Here is a 17992-nt window from a genome sequence, read left to right as displayed (position 1 = left end):
ACCTACTTTATTAGTGCATTTGAGACCTGTTCAACATAAGGGAACTTCATGTTTGGTACTGCAATCATAATCAAAGGCTCATGGATGGGGAGTTCATAGGAATTTTGCTCAAAAGTAATGTGTAAAATTGTCTTCTAAATATTTCTGTTTATACCCAAAGATTGCTCTCTACATTTATCAAAAAAAATTATGAAGTTGGCAACAATCATTACAAAGACCAACAATTTGCCAATGTACTGAAAATAAGTGACATAAAACCAATCCCAAATGGGAACAAAAATGTCACCTTCCATACTCTCCAAATCTCAGGGATCATGACAAAAAGCGGAAGTAACAAGAATTTAAGAGACAGAAGATGAGAGGAGTGCTCTAACATGTTATCTTCTGGAAAGGAGATAGGCATTGCAGGTACTCATCAACTCATAGCACCTGTGATTACCTAGATGCCCACATAAGAACATGCCATTCAGGAATTTTCGATACATAGGGGCATGTTCTCTCCATGTTTCACGTCTTCTGAGGAGCAATTGGCAGTTGGTAGCTGTTGGAGGGGGGTGTTATATTAAAATTTCCACTGCTCTAGTGAATAGTTTCACATCTAAATTCATATGAGCAGCACTATCTGGACTTAGGGAATTACCACATAATAAAGACATGTAATTGGGAGGGGGATATATTGGATGGGAAATGGGTGATGTTTGAGGAACAGCAGAAAGATATGATATTTCCTTGTATAAACACAGGAAATTCTCAGGAGTAAAGAAAAAATATATTTAAAAATACAATACCACATTTCCCCTGACATTATGAGCTTATACAATCACTATCTTGATTAAAATGACTAGCAGGTAATAATGTCACTATAAAGTTTTGATTATTATCTCTTAATGATAACCGTACTAAAGGCATCTTTCCCTATGGTGGTGGTATTGGGAGGACTGGTACTTAATAATTGTCCTTAGGTCCAATTGGGTTATGGCCTTCAAAGGCAAATTACCTACTTTTTTATTGTTGTAATCAAACACTATGTAACATCCTTTAATTTCTGAAGATATACAGTAAATAATCTTATTTTCTTTATTTTTTAAAAAAGCTTAGTGCTTCACCATATGGTCTTATCATTAGGAGAGTCGGAACAAAAAAATTAACATGAACAAAGAAACTTTTAAAAACTTGGGTGAATTCTTCTTATGGGCTTGCTCCACTCAGCTTGCTTAGTTTGCTTTCTTATGCAAAACAGAAGTAGAACTACTCATAGTAAGATAGGTCTTCCTACATCAAACACCAACCAAGAAAATGCCCCACAGACTTGCCTATATTCCAATCTGAAAGAGGAAATTCCTCAACTGAGATTCCTTCTTCCCAGCAAAGTATATTTTGTGTCCAGTTGACAAAAATGAAAATAACCAGCACAACATACAACATGTTATATCAACAAAACTCCTATGAGCAATTTGAATCTCCTGATGAAGTGTTTTGTCTCTACCAGTGAGGAACAGCTCAACAGAATTAAATTTCATTTAGTTTACATTGTGTGTTGCTTCCTTCAGCTTGCATTCTCTAGATTCTAAATCCCAAGATTTTCATTTTACAATTTGCCTTTTAGGATATATTACTTTGTTTAAAAAATATGTATGTTGTACCCACCTACAGATTCGGGGCTTGGGATTTTGAATGAAAAATACAAATACATACAAAATGGACATTTTTTTCATGGACAAATAATCTAACCCAGCAGAAAAATAAATTATTTGGACCAAGAAACAGAGTACCTTATGCTACAATAGAATGTTTTCAAACTGTTGGACCCACTTAAAATTGGCTTCCATTTATGGAAAAGAAAATAGTATTGGAGCAGCATCAAGTGGAGAATATATTGATTTTAAATTCTTAACAGATTTATCTGACATTATGCTTAATTCTTTGTGGTCAGAATTACAGTAGTCAGTAACGTGCTCTTCAATGTCCAGCATTTTAAGGGTGCCTCAATTGCCAAAACTTCTGAATATGAATCAAGCCTTTAATAAGTTTTATCTGTCATTCTCTTGAACATAATTATTTATCAAGGTATCCATTATACATGCCATATCTTCTCCGTGTAGTCCAATTAACCATGGCATTTTTAGAGTGAACAAATATTCATCTTATTATCTAAATCATGCATAGAAAGATCAGATATCTTTAGACAAATTACAGAAAGTAAAACTATTCCAATGACTTTGTATTTTTAACTATTCCAAATGAAGTTTTACAACATGAAATATGCTTTTGTGATATATATCACATTATGTAATTAAATACTCTGAATACATGTTTGCCATCAAACAATATACTTAAGAACATCTCAATTGTTTAAGAAAGATGTGGCAGCTATTATAACTGGTGTAACTTATTTGACCACACAGTAATCTACTATCATTGTGAAGGATTAGCTTTTATAAGCATTAAATATTGAATTAAATGAATACTGCTGCACCATTCTATGGGCTTATTGGGGTAGCAATAATCTGAGGCATATATCTGCATTATGCTCTACAGTTTACAGTTAACTATTTTTTTGTGCAAAAGTCAATATAATGTGTTAACATACATTAAATGCCAGGATATATTGACTGCTATTGTGTTTCCTTTTTTTGTGAAAATGAACCAACGACATTTCACTCCTGATTGGTCACCAAGGACAGATAACAGAAACAAGTTTACCTTAGCTAAACGATGAGTTAATTAGAATTACTTTTAGAAATGTGAGTGAGAGGCCATGTGCAGAAGAAGAAACTTATTGTTGGCTACATCACTGAAGGAAAACCCCATTCCTTCCTCAGCAACTATCTATATATATCCTTGGATAAGGCTGTGTCTTTATGAGACCTCTCTTCTAGTAATCATTTGCAATCATTAACTCTCTATGAATCTTCAGAGGGACATGGCTTTGTGGTACTTCCATGATGGCAATTTAATGTTTTAAACCCCAGAGCCATAAATTCTTTCACACACACACACACACACAGTAACTTACCAACAGTTGTCTCATACCCAAGAGTCTTCAAATCCTACAGTTGCTTGGTCCTTGAGGCTGGGTACCTCAAAAACTGGAGTCATTGCACAGTGTCTGTCTTATACTGGAGAGAAGTCAACAATTGGTACCTCAGCAGGTCCTACTTGGCCCAGGAAACCATGAATTTTCTCAAGAGAGTTGCTGCTTCTTACTCAGTGGTGGAAGCCTGAAAATACTGGTTCTGGTACCAGTAAAGCAATAAACACTATCAGCAAGAAGCTAAGTCAACATGACAGCAAGAAGAAAGTTGAACTGGTCAAGAGGCAAAGTCAAAACAAGCAAAATTTGAACACTCCTCCTTCTGCCATGCATTTCCTAATCTGAACTGCTACCTCAAGATGTCACCCACCTTTGCTATGGGTCTTCTCATATCAGTAAAGGCAATTGGGACAATTATTTAGTTGAGGTTCCTTTCTCAGATTACTTAATTTGTGGCAAGTTAACATTAAGACCAACCATCACAAATGTACTTTATTTTCAGAGTGATACTTAGCTAAATATCATTTATTCTTATTTCTTAGCACTATATAAATACATCTCCCTTGTATAAGCATGTAAATGTCAATAGGTAAACACAAGCAAATACTGCATATTTAACAGCTAAAATAAAGTTGTTTTAAAATGTTTAAAGTTTCATTGCTTATAGCATTTGTGACACTTATACACATACTTTCCATATATGTAGAAAATGTACATTGTGGAAATGTACACACACTGAAGAAGTACTTGTCTCCAATATAAACAACTTTAAAGCACTCAAACTTAAATGAATCCTCTCACACTAAAAAGAGTGACAAATATCTGAGGCTTGCTCTACCACCAGAAAAGCTTCTCTTACCTGCTTCTCTCTGGTCAAGTAGATTGTTCGTAAAATGAGAAGTTGTTTTTTGAGCGTTCTTAGAGTAAACACCATATCTATCCAAATATAGTCATCTACTTTGGCAAGAAACTTGGAGATTACTTCCCTATTAGACTTCCTCAGAACATGGGGACAGTCTTCATACACTGTATAGTATACTAGTTATGTTTTCAGCTCTGATTGCTTGATTTGATTTTCAAAGTGTTTAGCATCTGTCCTCCAAGGGTACTGGGGAGGTTACAGTTAGAAATATAATATGTTTGGCTTGCTAGACTTAGAATTAAACTTCTTTAAAAATGAAAATAGTGGCTTCTGAAAACAGTTTTATGCCCTCATTATTGGGTACCTCCATCCAAAGCCTTTATTGATTTCACTTTATTTTTCAATTTGGCTCTAAGTTATTAGGCTATAAGTTAGGCTTCATTGTGGATTTTTTTAAAAGTTTTATTATTATTTTTAATTGTATGTATGTGTGGGTATTAGTATAGGGGTATATGAACATGAGTGAGGATACCTGAACGTGTCAGAATAGGACATCAGATCTATTAGAGCAGTGGTTCTGAAGCTGCATGGAAGGTCATGACTTTTCACAGGGGTCACCAATGACCATGGGTAAAGAGATACTTATAATTCATAACAGTAGCAAAAGTACAGTTACGAAATAACAACAAAAATAATTTTATGGTTGGGGATCATCACAATGTGAGGAATTATATGAAAGGGTTTCTGCATTAGGAAAGCTAAGAACCACTGAATTAGAGTTGTATTTGTAGGTATTTGTTAGCTACATGACATGGGCACTGGAAACTAAACTCTGATACTAAACAAAAACAACAAGCACTTTTAACCTCTGAGTCATCAATCTTTCTTGGCCTTCGTTATGGCTTCTTCATTGGCATTCAGGACATAGTACAGCCTCCCCCTACAGCCTATATCATTATCTCCATTTGCAATTAAACTGTTCTATACCGAGTATTCCCTTTTCCAACTTGTCTTTAAACTTCTTTTTTGTCCTCTCATGGGACTCTTTTCTAGTTTCCTGGCACTTAGACACAGTAGATGTGATTACACACATAAAACCTGTACAAGATTAGGCTCATTAGCATTCCATCGAGAAGAAAGGCACTTGTGTGGCCTCTACATCCCCTCACAAACAGTTAATATTTACTGGGAATGGGTGTCTCATAAGACTCCCAACTGTTCCTTGAGGACACATAGGCAGTTAACAGTAGTGAGGAGGGAGGAGGTCATGAAGTTCCACTACTCTCTGAAGATTTACAGGCAGTTGGCAGTTGCTTGGGGGAGGGGAAGATAGCTTTCTTAAGGATCTTCTAAAAAATTTCCCAAGACCCTGTAGGTAACTCCTCATTCCTGTTCCTGCAAGAAGGCCTGGTTAAACTTATGAGGTCAACAGGACAGTGGTGGTGCACGCCTTTAATCCCAGCACTTGGGAGGCAGAGACAGGTAGAAAGAACTCTGAGTTCAAGGCCACCCTGGTTTACAGAGCTAGTTCCAGGACTGACTCCAAAGCTACAGAGAAACACTATCTCAAGAAACAAAAACAAACAAAAAACAGATAAAGAAACAAAAAAACCTCATTAGGTCACCAAAACAAAACAACAATAAAAAATTCATAAAAGCAGAATTAAGACCAATCAGGAAGGATGAGGTGATCAGCAGAAGATAGGATAGGGTCACGGGGGGCAAATATGTTCTAACTACATTATGTACCTGAGTGAAAAAGATATGATGGAGCTCAATATTATGTATAATTAAAGGTGATTAAAATAATTGAGAACACTGAAAGAAAGTATAATCAACATTTTGAGTACATTATTCAGGATTTTAACACATTAAACTCAAATGGGAGACATTTTAAGTGCTGATAGAGTATTTGCTGTTGTTTTTATTAGTTTTTTGAGAATTATATATAATATATTTTTACCATATTTAGTCCCCCCCTCTAACTCTTCCTAGATCCACCCATCTTCCCTCCTCACCCAAATTTGTATTTTTATCTCATCAAGTCAATTTTGTGCCATTCTTCTACTCTAAGCAGTGATAGTTTTCCTAACAGACTGTAATTTTGAATAGGTATTAAAAAATTTAAGAATGCAATTTCCTTTGACAGTAGAGTTTCCACCAAAATGAATTTGGTTTGTGGAGAGATGGAGATATGGATCACTGTTGGAACATGACACACACACACACACATATATATATATATTTACACACACACACACACATATATATATATATACCTATGTAAGATCAGCTAGAATATGTCATGTTCCAACAGTGATCCTGTATATCTTAAGGGAAGTGTCAAGAGACCTTAAATTCTTGTTCATTTTTCCCTACAGCTTTTTCTCTTTTCTTAATTTCATTGAGAATAATATTTATAGCCTGCCTCAAAATGCTCTCAATGCTCCCAGAAGTCCAACTTATCCAGATGAATTATTTTAAGATTATTAACTAAATTAGTTATAAGTAACCAGAGAAACAGAACCAATAGTTTACATATTATGCTATTATAAAAATAAACAGTTAACTATTTTCAAACCCAAGAAGTACTATAGTCTGCTTGTTATCTGTAAACTAACAAACTAGGAAATCTGGTAATAGAATTCAACCCAAACCTGAAGGCTAGTGACCCAAGGAACAGATATTACTAGTCCTGAATAGCATTGTTGTTATGTATCAGAAGAAGAAGGATATCTTAGACAATAAAAAAATTAATTTTCCCTTCTTTCATTTATTTTGTATGGTTAGAATTCCATTAAAATACTAATAAAATATAAAATATATTGAAAATATAGTTGAAGGCTAAATAAGTTATTTTTTAAAAAAAAAGGTAACCATGGAAGATCTTACAATTATAGCAAGAACAAAATTAAGTGCCATCATAAACGCTTTAGTCAATATGATAAATTATTAAATAAGAGTAACTTCTATTACAAAGTCAACATTTATAATTTTATACTCTCTGGGAATATGTGAATTATTACTTAGTTTTGGAACTAACAAATCTTTTGGGTACTAAAAATAACTCTTCGAAAACAGAAGTATACCAATGACAAAGAATAATGGTATGAAGGCATTGTCACATTCAACATAATCCTTTATTTTTGTCTTTTACACAAATGTAAACTATGTTTTTGCGTCTTGAAAATTAAAATTGATGTGGTGGTTGTTCCAAAAACAAAACATAATGCTACCATATAGCATGTATACCAGTACTAAATATATATCTGAAGTACCCTAAATTATACACCGGAATACCTATATTTATGGCAACACTGTTTACAAGAGCCAGATTATAGACTCAGACTAGGTACCCATGAATTGACAAAGGTACAAAGAAAATCTGGTACCTATTCACTATGGAATTCTGTTCAGACATAAAGAAAAATAAAATTATACCATAAGAAAATTATTCAACTAAAGATCACTATATTAAGCAAAATGAGTCAATACTCAGACAAATATTATAAGTTCCCTTTTTTGCAGATTCTAGATTATGCGTATGTATAAAAACTCTTCATAAATGTATATTTAACAAAAATAGGTACAAGATTGCCTGGGGAAGGGTAGGTTCTTGTGAGAGGTCGAACAGGGAAAAACAGAAGGATGTGTAGGGATAAGTGCATTCATAAGTGTATAGTATGCTAGAATAAAAAATTTTTATGAGTCTCACAACTCCATATAAGTAATAATCAATAAACATAAATAATAATCAATATTAGCAATATTAATCAATGTAAAATCATGTGCCAAGAGTCAAGTCTAAACATTGTCCCCCAAGTACATAATTAAAACCTTTCTTCTTCAAAGGTAATGTTGATTTAAGGGCAGGCCCCATGCCCAGGAAAACAACCAAAATAAACTCAGTGGTCCTTTTAGCGATTTTTGTCTCATATTTCTTTGTTTGGGCATTGTTTTTTTACTTTACTGGTCTTTTGTTTCTGTATTATTGTTTTTGATTTGGGGGTTTTCTGGTGTCTCTATGTGTTTGTATAAAAGTTTTGTGTGTTTTTTTCATTATTTTTTATAATTCTTTTGTTTTTGTTGGTTTTGTTTCTGTGTGATTTTTAGAGAGAGAATGAAGGTGTGGAGCTGATTAGGAGGGGGAGGATCTTGGAAATAAGGAAGAGGAAACTGATCAGAATATAATGTATGAAAGAATATTTTCAGTAAAAAACAATCTACACTTTATTTTAGGGTCTGTATTATCTATCAAATAAATCTATTTGGGATATATTGGCAAATTTACTATCCTTACTCTTGTTGTAGAATATTATTTTAAGATGTATTACATTTTTACACTGTGAAAATTTTGAGGATACAAAGATGTGTCACATTCTTTTATTTTGATTTGTTTAACTCTATGAAGCTATAATTTTTTGTTTGCCTGTCTAAAACATCTGATGGTCTAATAAAGAGGTGAATTGCCTATAGCAAGACAGAAGAAAGGATAGGCAGGGTTGGTAGGCAGAGAGAATAAAAAGGAGGAGATATCTGGGAGGAGGAAAAGGAGCAAGCAAGATAGAACAAAGAGATCAGGACATTAGGGACTAGCAACCCAGCCACACAACCAAACACGGAGTAAGAAGGAGAGAAAAAGTATACAGAAAGAGAAAAAGGAAAATCCCAGAAGCCAAATTGTAGACAGGATGACTTAAGAAAAGCTAACTAGCAACAAGTCAAAGTTTAGGCTTTTATTAGTAAGAATAAGTCTCCGTGTATCTGATTTATTTGGGAGGTGGGTGGCAGCCACCCCCGTTCAAAAGAGCCAAAAGAGAAAACAAGTAAAAAGTTTTAAAAACAAACAACTACATGCTCAAGTACATCATTTAAACTAAATTAATATTGCACTGATCAGAGAAGTACCTTTCCCTCTTGCAACTAGATGAGAATATGTCCCGTTAGTTAAAGGGCTTTCTCAGACACACATACGTAACTTAGGAACAAAAAAAAATAGTATTGTTTATATAAATAACAAAGTAGTGCTAGTCATATGACTGATTGAATATACACTACAGTACAGAATTATACATTTGTCCTGATGAAATAAGATCAAAGACCCCTTGTCAAATGTTATTTTCTCATCACATAATAAAAATAAATAAATCCTTGAAATTCAGTTGCACTACTAAATCTACAAAATGAACAAAATTTTACAAATTACAAGTGATAGTTTTGTCTATTGTCTTTAAAGAAATAAAACTATAAAAGAGAACAATTTTATTTCTTTTGTAAAGCCACTGAAGTAAAATATTGCATAATAGAGGATTCAGAGCATAAACATTTTAAGGCATTTAATGTCCTACATGCTTGGAAATATTCAAAAGTGGAAAGAAAACTCTCAAGGAGGTTTCAGATCTTTGTTTTATGATCACATCATATTATCCAAGTGTTCAGATTCTTGTTTCACAATAACATATTATCATATTATCTGACTGTTCTGTACAAAAATAGACAACTTATTTCATTTGCTAAATACATTTTATATATTTTCAAGGGTAAGCATTATGACTAAGGCTTTATGTTTCTAGTTTATTTTATTATTGAGATACATGAGCTTAAATACACCTATAATATAGCCAGTAAAGGCGTGGAAAAATAATTAGCAATTACTGAATCAATATTTTCACAGTATATTTCCTTATATGTTTAAATTATAGCATCACTTTAATAGTAAAAATCCAGTAGTTGTGATATTTTGGTGGAAGACATTATTTATTTATTTATTTATTTATTTATTTGAAATGCTGAGATAGAATCTATGGATTTTTGCATAATAGATAACAATTCTACCACTGAGATGAATTTCTGGATGTTATAGGACATGTTTCATTTACTAAAGTGACATTTCTTTACATGAAGGATTAAACGAAATAGAAATTAATACTGTCAATTATTATATTATAAAAATAATTATACATGCCGGGCGATGGTGGCGCACGCCTTTAATCCCAGCACTCGGGAGGCAGAGGCAGGCGGATCTCTGTGAGTTCGAGACCAGCCTGGTCTACAGAGCTAGTGCCATGACAGGCTCCAAAGCCACAGAGAAACCCTGTCTCAAAAAACCAAAAAAAAAAAAATTATACATTTAAAATGTATTTGATGGAATAAATATGTTTTCTGTGTAAAATTCATTTTTTTCCCAAATGTGTGCATATGTTTGCTTTCAGGACAAATATAAAGGGAGATTGAATAATGAATATTTATATTCAGTACCAATGGGTACTTTCCATGCATACTTGATGTAACCAAGTATAGTTACATCAGAAGAAAAAGGTAAAATGTTTTCTAAGAAAATAAAGGATCCCATTTCTAAGAGAGACTGTTTCACAGCAGATTTACAGGTATTCTTATTCTTACAATCATTTTGCCCCAAGTACTTTAACGTTCCCTTAGTCATAGATGCAGGAAATATGATATAGATGTATCCATTGGAGCTGGGCTTCCCTACTGATCTCTGAATTTTATCTATTGTGGATTTCTGCAATGGCCTCCTTTTGAAGTAAAAGAAATTCTCTTTGATGAAGGGTGTATCTATATTTATCTGTGAGTATAAGAAAAAGGTTAAGAATACAGTAAGACATTATACTGACCTATTAAGGTGGTAATAGTAGATTCTTTTCTTAGGTCCATATCACAAACCCTGGGAAGCTGGCTAAGTTGTCAGTACTAGGCATAATTTCTTTCTTGTTCAGTCGGCCTTGAGTCTAATTAGACAGTTGTTGGTTATCAACAACAGCAAGTGAGTACCACTTATTGAATCTTTATGAATATTTTACCATGGTGTCTATTGTGGTTTGTATGAATGGATAGACAAGGAAATACAGGAAACTACTGACTGCTGAGAAGGGGAAGGGAGATGGAAAGTTAGCCTCTCCTAGGGATGAGCTCTCTAAATGTTGTTCAATACAAACTGTTCAGCCGTGAAACCATATACATATATATAACAAAAATAGACTGATCAGGTTGTATTTATATATTTTAAATATATGTGGTGATATTTTCTTTGTGCTTTAACAAATAAAGCTTGCCTGAAGATCGGAGTATGGAGCTAGCCACACTAGTTAATCATAGAGGCCAGACAGTGTAATCCTAGCACTTTGAAGACAGAGGCAGATAGATCTCTGTGAGTTCAAGGCCATCCTGGGCTACATAAGACAGAAACAGCCTAAAAGAGAAAAAGAGACAGGCAGGGCCAAGTAGTGGTAGCTCATACCTTTTATCCCTGCACTGGGGAGGTGGAGAAATGATACAGCTGGGCAGAGAGAGGAATCTAAAGCAGTAGGAAACAGGAGCTCAGGATTCAGTCTGAGGTTTCATAAAGATGGGATTCATATCTGAGGACTTGTAGAGACAGGATATCCCATTCAGTCTGAGGATTTCATAGAGGTAAGAACTAGTGGCTGCTGTGCTTTTCTAATCTTTCAGCTTTCACCCTTTAATTTCTGATTCTGGGTTTTTATCATTAAGACTAATTAGAATTCATACTACACATATATATTAGTTCTCCACATATACATATATGTATATTTATACATATATAACACTATAATAATTAAAGAAGAAGCCATAAATTTGAGAGTGGAGTATACAAGCAAGGAGTTAGAAATAAGGGAATTGGGGAGCTTGAAGGAGGAAAGTAAATAAGAAAAGTAATGTAATTATATTTTAACTAAAGTACAGAAAAAAGAAAAAAGAAAACAAAGTATCCCTCATTCATTACACATATTTTAGAACTAAAAACTGGAAGAGTGGCTAAAGAGATTGCTGAATGGGTTAATTTATTCCCATCTAAGTGTGAGGAATAAATTTTAGATCCCAAGCACCCATTAAATTCTAGGCTATGTGTGGCATTCCTGAAATCACGCAGGATATCCAGGAAAGCGGGTTAGGTAGACTACTTAAATCAGTAAGCTCTAAATTCAATATAGGAAGTGGAGAACAATTGAAGACATAGGACATCAATCTCTTGTCTCCATGTACACATGTATACACACACTCATATAAACATGCACACATGCAGGCATGCATACATATTACACATATATACAAATAAAAATCTAAAAACCGGGGTTAGAAATAGTGGTGCTTACATTTAATCCCAGCACTAATGAGGCATAGACAGGTAGATCTCTGAATTCTAGGCCAACCTGGTAAACATAGTGTAGTGAGTTCCAGGAAAGCAAGGGCCATGTAGACAGAATCAGTCTAAAAACAAGTAAAAAAAAAAGAATAAGCAATCTCAGAGACAAATAGATAAATATAACCCAGAAAGGTAGAAATAAAGGGACATAAACAGGAAAGTAAGCAGATAAAGTATCCCTATTTGTATATGTTAACATCATTATGTATGTGAGAGATCCAAAAGTCAACACAAGGAAATTTTTAGAGACGATAAATACTTTCAGCAAAAGGATAAATCACAAAATCAACCTACAAAATTCAGTAGCCTCTCTATTTCAGTAACAAAATAAAAATAAGAAATTGGTGCCAAACTCCAGCATACACTCCCTATGAACCCACAAGCCATTCCTGCCAGGAAAATCAGTAGCCTGATTCCAGATTTTCACCTCTCTTTCTGCTCCTACAAATACAAGCCCCAGCCTCGAACCCAGATCTGTAGCAGAACACCTTTTGCAGTCTCCCTTTTCTCTCTGACCCCATCCCAAACAGGATCACAAAGATTTTCTCCCACAACCTTCCTTTACACAGATCATTCCATTATCCCAGCCTCCAACATTGGCATCTGTTTCCTGGAAACACACCAGCTGAGCCGGCCAGCAAAATAGGTGAGCCCAATGAAGACCTTCACTTCCCTCTTCCTCTTCAAATTCAATCACCCAGTCTCATCTGAAATGGAGCATCTGCTACACCTTTCCCCAACCCTGAGAACACTTCTTCTCATAAGTTCCTCCCCAACTCATGACTTTATCCCTGCTCCAAATACAACAGGTACCCCCTACTAACACACAGGTCACTCCTGTCAGAGAGGCATATAGGCTGACTGCAGTTCTTAACCTTTCCCTCTGTTCATCCACATCCAGTCCTATTCTCACAACCCTGGCTCTGCATCAGAAAAGCTCTGAAAGCCTACCCCAACTCCATCTGTAGCTGACCCCACAGATCTTCCCCTCCTAACCTCCTTCCCTCCATTCATGGCTTTATTCCAGCCCCCAACTTCAGCAGACATTCCCCGATAACCCACAGGCCACAGTGGCAAGAGAAGCAGGGAGGCAGACTACAGCTCTTCACATCGCCTTCCATCCCTCCAGATACAATCCCCTTAAGTCTCATGTCTGGCTCTATAGCAGACCTTAGGGGAAGTACTACTTCTAAGGAGACTAAATGAGCAAATTCCCATGCAACACTGTGCTTTCTTTCCACCTATGAACCCCCTCAAATGACTAGCTTATCTCCACTCCTAAGTGTCAGCTTGCAATATTCAGAAACCATTTTCTCTAGAAACCCCAGTTTCTACAGTTGCACAGAATATTTACTCCCAGGTAATACATGGTCACCATACTCTCCTAAAACCCAGAGAAAACAGACACTAGGGAACAAAATACCCATATCCAACAATGACAAATCAGATTATTTGCACCTAGATCTATAATCTTCCCAATTCTGGGTGTTTAGATGCCAGGGTAAACAGACAAGAACAAGAAGAATGACACGTCTCCATTAGTACCCAGCAACCTTACCTCAGCAGGCCCTGAATATTTCAGTATAGTTGAAACACAAAGAAAAAGACTTTAAAACAGCCTATATGAATACAATAGATGTTCTTTAAAAGGAAATGATAAATCCCTAAAGAAATCAAGGAAAATACAAACAAAATAAGGAAATAAATAAAACTGTTTAAGACCTGAAAATGAAAGTAGAAGCAATAAAGAAACCAAAACTCTGAATTCTGGAAATGAAAAAAAAATAGGAATTCAAACAGGAACTATAGAGGCAAGTTTCCCTAAAGGACAACACATGAAAGAATCTCAGGCAATGAAGACAAAAAAATGAGTATATACATCAAAGAAAACATTACAAATAAAAAACAACACAAAATATCCAGGAAATCAGGGACATTATGAAAAGGCCAAAACTAAGAACAATAGGATTAGAGGAAGGAGAAGAAATTCAGGTCAGAGGCTCAGAAAATATTTTTAACACAATCACAAAAGAAAATTTCCTATCCTTAAAGAAGGAAATCCTATAAAATTGCAAGAAGCAAACAGAACACAAAGTTGGTAAAAGATACTCCAAGCAAAGGACCAAAGAAGGAAGCCAGTGTAACCATTTTAATATCAAACAAAATAGATCTCAACCCAAAATTTATCAAAAGCAGCAGGGAAGAAGTCAAAGGAAAAATCCATTAAGGGGATATTGCAATTTTTAATATCTTTCCCTTTATCACAAAAGCACTAAAGTTTTTAAAAGAAATACTACTACAGCTTGAATAAGATACCGACCCTCACACCCTGATAGTGGAGACTTCCAAATCACACTCTCCCTAATAAAGAGGTTACCCAGACAAAAACTAAACAGAAATGTTAGAGCTAACAGATATTATAAATCAAATGGAGCTAACATATTTACAGAGCATTTCACCCAAACACAAAAGAATATACCTTCTTCTCTGTACCTTATGGAGCTTTCTGAAAAATTGACCAAATACTTGTTCACAAAGCAAGTCTCTACAGACAAAAGAAAACTGAAATAGCTCCCTGCATCTTATCAGATCAACACAGAGAGAAGGATGCAAATAGACCCATATTTATCACCCTGCCCAAAAAACCCTCAAGTCTACGTGGATCACAGACCTCAACATAGATCCAGATAGACTAAACCTGACAGCAGAAAAGTGGGGAATAGCCTTGAACACATTGGTATAAGAGACTAGTTCCTGAATAGAACAACTATATAGTACATCCAGTAAGACATTAAAAGGGAACTCATGAAACTGAGAAGATTTTGTAATGCAATTGACACTGTTAATAGGACAAAATGGCAGCATACAGAATGGGAAACAGTCTTCACCATCATCACATATGAGAGAGGGCTGATTTCCAAACTGTATAAAGAGGTCAAAAAACTAGACATCAAATAAAAATTAGTAATCAAATAAAAAAACAGAATACAGAACTAAACAGTGAATTCCCAACATAAAAAAATTTAAATCATTGAGAAACACTTAAAGAAATGTTCAACATCCTTTGTCATCAGGGAAATGCAAATCAAAATGACTCTGAGTTTCCACCTACAGCTGTCAGGATGGCTAAGATAAAAGAAAACCCACAATGCTGAAGGGGATGTGGGGCAAGGGGAACACTCTTCCAAAGGACTTGGGTCACTTCTCCAACTCTGACTTCTACAGCACACAGAGATTTTCTTCTAGGCTCCAGCAAACAGCCTCTCAAGATTTCTTCATGACACCAAACCTCAACTTCTTTGCATTATTCCTTCAGTTCTGGGTCATCAACTGCCACTGAGACTGTTCCTTCACCAAAGGTCTCTTCAAGCCTCTGCTGTGCTCCATGACCCCTTCATGCCTTCAAAACCAGTACCACCTGGGTGACTCTTACACATTACCAAGTCTGACTGCCAGCACAAGAAAGCAAGACTCTGGAACACTGCTTCTCTGTGTTCTCAGGAAACACTTCCCAGAAGATTTAACCTCAGTGATAATGGTATCTTCTTAATCACTGCTAATTTCTTTTCCTGACTGACACATCAAGTGAAAGCAAACTTTTTCTTTAGTAGTTTTTGTTATCTTGTTAATCACAGCTGGTTCTTCAGTCCCAGGTCATCAGAACTACGGAATCTTTATCCAAAACAACAAATGGCCCTGACAAAGTCTTTATACCTGCTTCTGAAACTTCACAAGCCAAACCTCCATCTTCTGCACTACCCTCAACTTTCTTATCTTCCAAGTTCCTAAATGGTATCCCACTGAGCTCTTAACATTCAATGATTTTTCTAACCCAAAATTTTCAAGTCCTTCCACAATCCTCCCAATCACATGTTCATATCTGTCACAGCAATATCGCACTACATTGGTACCAATTTGTCTTTTTAGGGTTTCTATTTCTACGATGAAAAACTGTAACCCAAAAACTAATTGAGGAAAAAAATGGGTTTGTTTGAATTTTGCTTCCAAATTGTTGTTCACTAATGAAGGAAGTCAGGACAGGAACTCAAACAGGGCAGGGTCCTGGACAGAGAAGCTGATGCAGAGGCTATGGTGGGGTCCTGTTAACTGGCTTGCTCAGTTTGCTTTCTTTCTTATTTTTTGTTTTTGAAATTTAAGGCAAATGTATGGAATTGGATAAAAATCATACTGAATGAGGTAACGCAGACCCAAAATGACAAACATGGTGTGTCCTCACTTATAAATGAGTATTAGCTGGAAAGTAAAGGATAACCATGTTACTATCTATGAATAGAGAGAGGCAAAGAAACATCATAAATTTTATATCACTTGCAAGATTTTGCTTGGGTATACAAGCTGTAAGAGAAAGAACAGAGATGAGTTAGAAAGAAAACCAATTAGGAGGAAAACATCAAATATGAGAGTGATGTGGTATTCCCCTCTGTATGTTGTGAATACCATTGGATAATAAAATGATGCTCTTAGCCTATAGCAGAGCAAGGTAGAACAGAGGTAGGCAGGGAAACTAAGATGAATGCTGTGAGGAAAAAGACAGAGTCAGAGAGGAACCATGGAGCCACCATGGAGACAGACCCACTGAAACTGTGCTGGTAGGCCACGACCTCATGATGATGCACAGATTAATGAATATGGGTTAAATTAAGATGTAAGAGTGAGCTAATAATAAGCTGGAGCTAATGGGCCAAGCAGTGATTTAAATAATATAGTTTCTGCTTGTTATTTGGAGAGTCTGGGCAGCTAGAAAACGAACAAGCGGCCTCCTTACAACAATGAGAGAGCTAAAATGGGTTAGAAGGAAAACAAAGAATGAGAGAGTTGGAAAACATCAAGAATAATTTAGAAGAAATTAGAAGAAAGACATTAAGAAAGGCGATGAAAGAAGACAGAGACAAAGACCCACTTTGGAGCACTGGACAGAAATCTCAAGGTCCAAATCAGGAGCAGAAGCAGAGAGAGCACGAGCAAGGAACTCAGGACCGCGAGGGGTGCACCCACACACTGAGACAATGGGGATGTTCTATTGGGAACTCACCAAGGCCAGCTGGCCTGGATCCGAAAAAGCCTGGGATAAAACCGGACTCGCTGAACATAGCGGACAATGAGGACCACTGAGAACTCAAGAACAATGGCAATGGGTTTTTGATCCTACTGCACGTACTGGCTTTGTGGGAGCCTAGGCAATTTGGATGCTCACCTTACTAGACCTGGATGGAGGTGGGTGGTCCTTGGACTTCCCACAGGGCAGGGAACCCTGATAGCTCTATGGGCTGACAAGGGAGGGGAACTTGATTGGGGGAGTGGGAGGGAAATGGGAGGCGGTGGCAGGGAAGAGACAGAAATCTTTAATAAATAAATAAATGGGAAAAAAAGAATAAAGATAGACTTAGAAGGAAAACATCAAGAATGAGAGAAAGAAATCACCAAGAAAATAGAGAATATGAAAGAAGAATAAAGAAAAGGTCTGAAGGAAACTATCAAGAGAGTGTGTGGGGTGAACTTTCCCCTAACTCCCTCAGAGGGAGTCTAATATATGCTGACTCTGCAAATTTCTCTTTCAGCCCTGTTCTGCTGGAGGCTGCCCCTCCTGCCAGGCATCAGTACTTTTGCTGGCTTTTGCATCCCTGTTCATCATACTTGGTTGCTTTGCCCAGCAAAGTGAGATGCTTAGTCTTACTGCAACTTGATGTGCCATATTTTGCCAATTATCTATAAGAGGCTTGCCTGTTGGTGAATAGAAATATAGAAGAGTGGATGGGGGACAGAGGGGAGATGTAGGGGAGGGCCTGGGAGGAGAGGAGGATATCGGAAACTGCAGTTGGGGTGTAAAATTTAAAAAAAAAAATGGATATCAACTGCAACAAAAACAAGTGAAAGCTTACAATTTCATTGA

The sequence above is a fragment of the Microtus ochrogaster genome, chromosome X (assembly GCF_000317375.1).
Source record: "Microtus ochrogaster isolate Prairie Vole_2 chromosome X, MicOch1.0, whole genome shotgun sequence".
NCBI classification, from domain to species: Eukaryota; Metazoa; Chordata; class Mammalia; order Rodentia; family Cricetidae; genus Microtus; species Microtus ochrogaster.
This window is presented reverse-complemented; position numbering follows the sequence as displayed.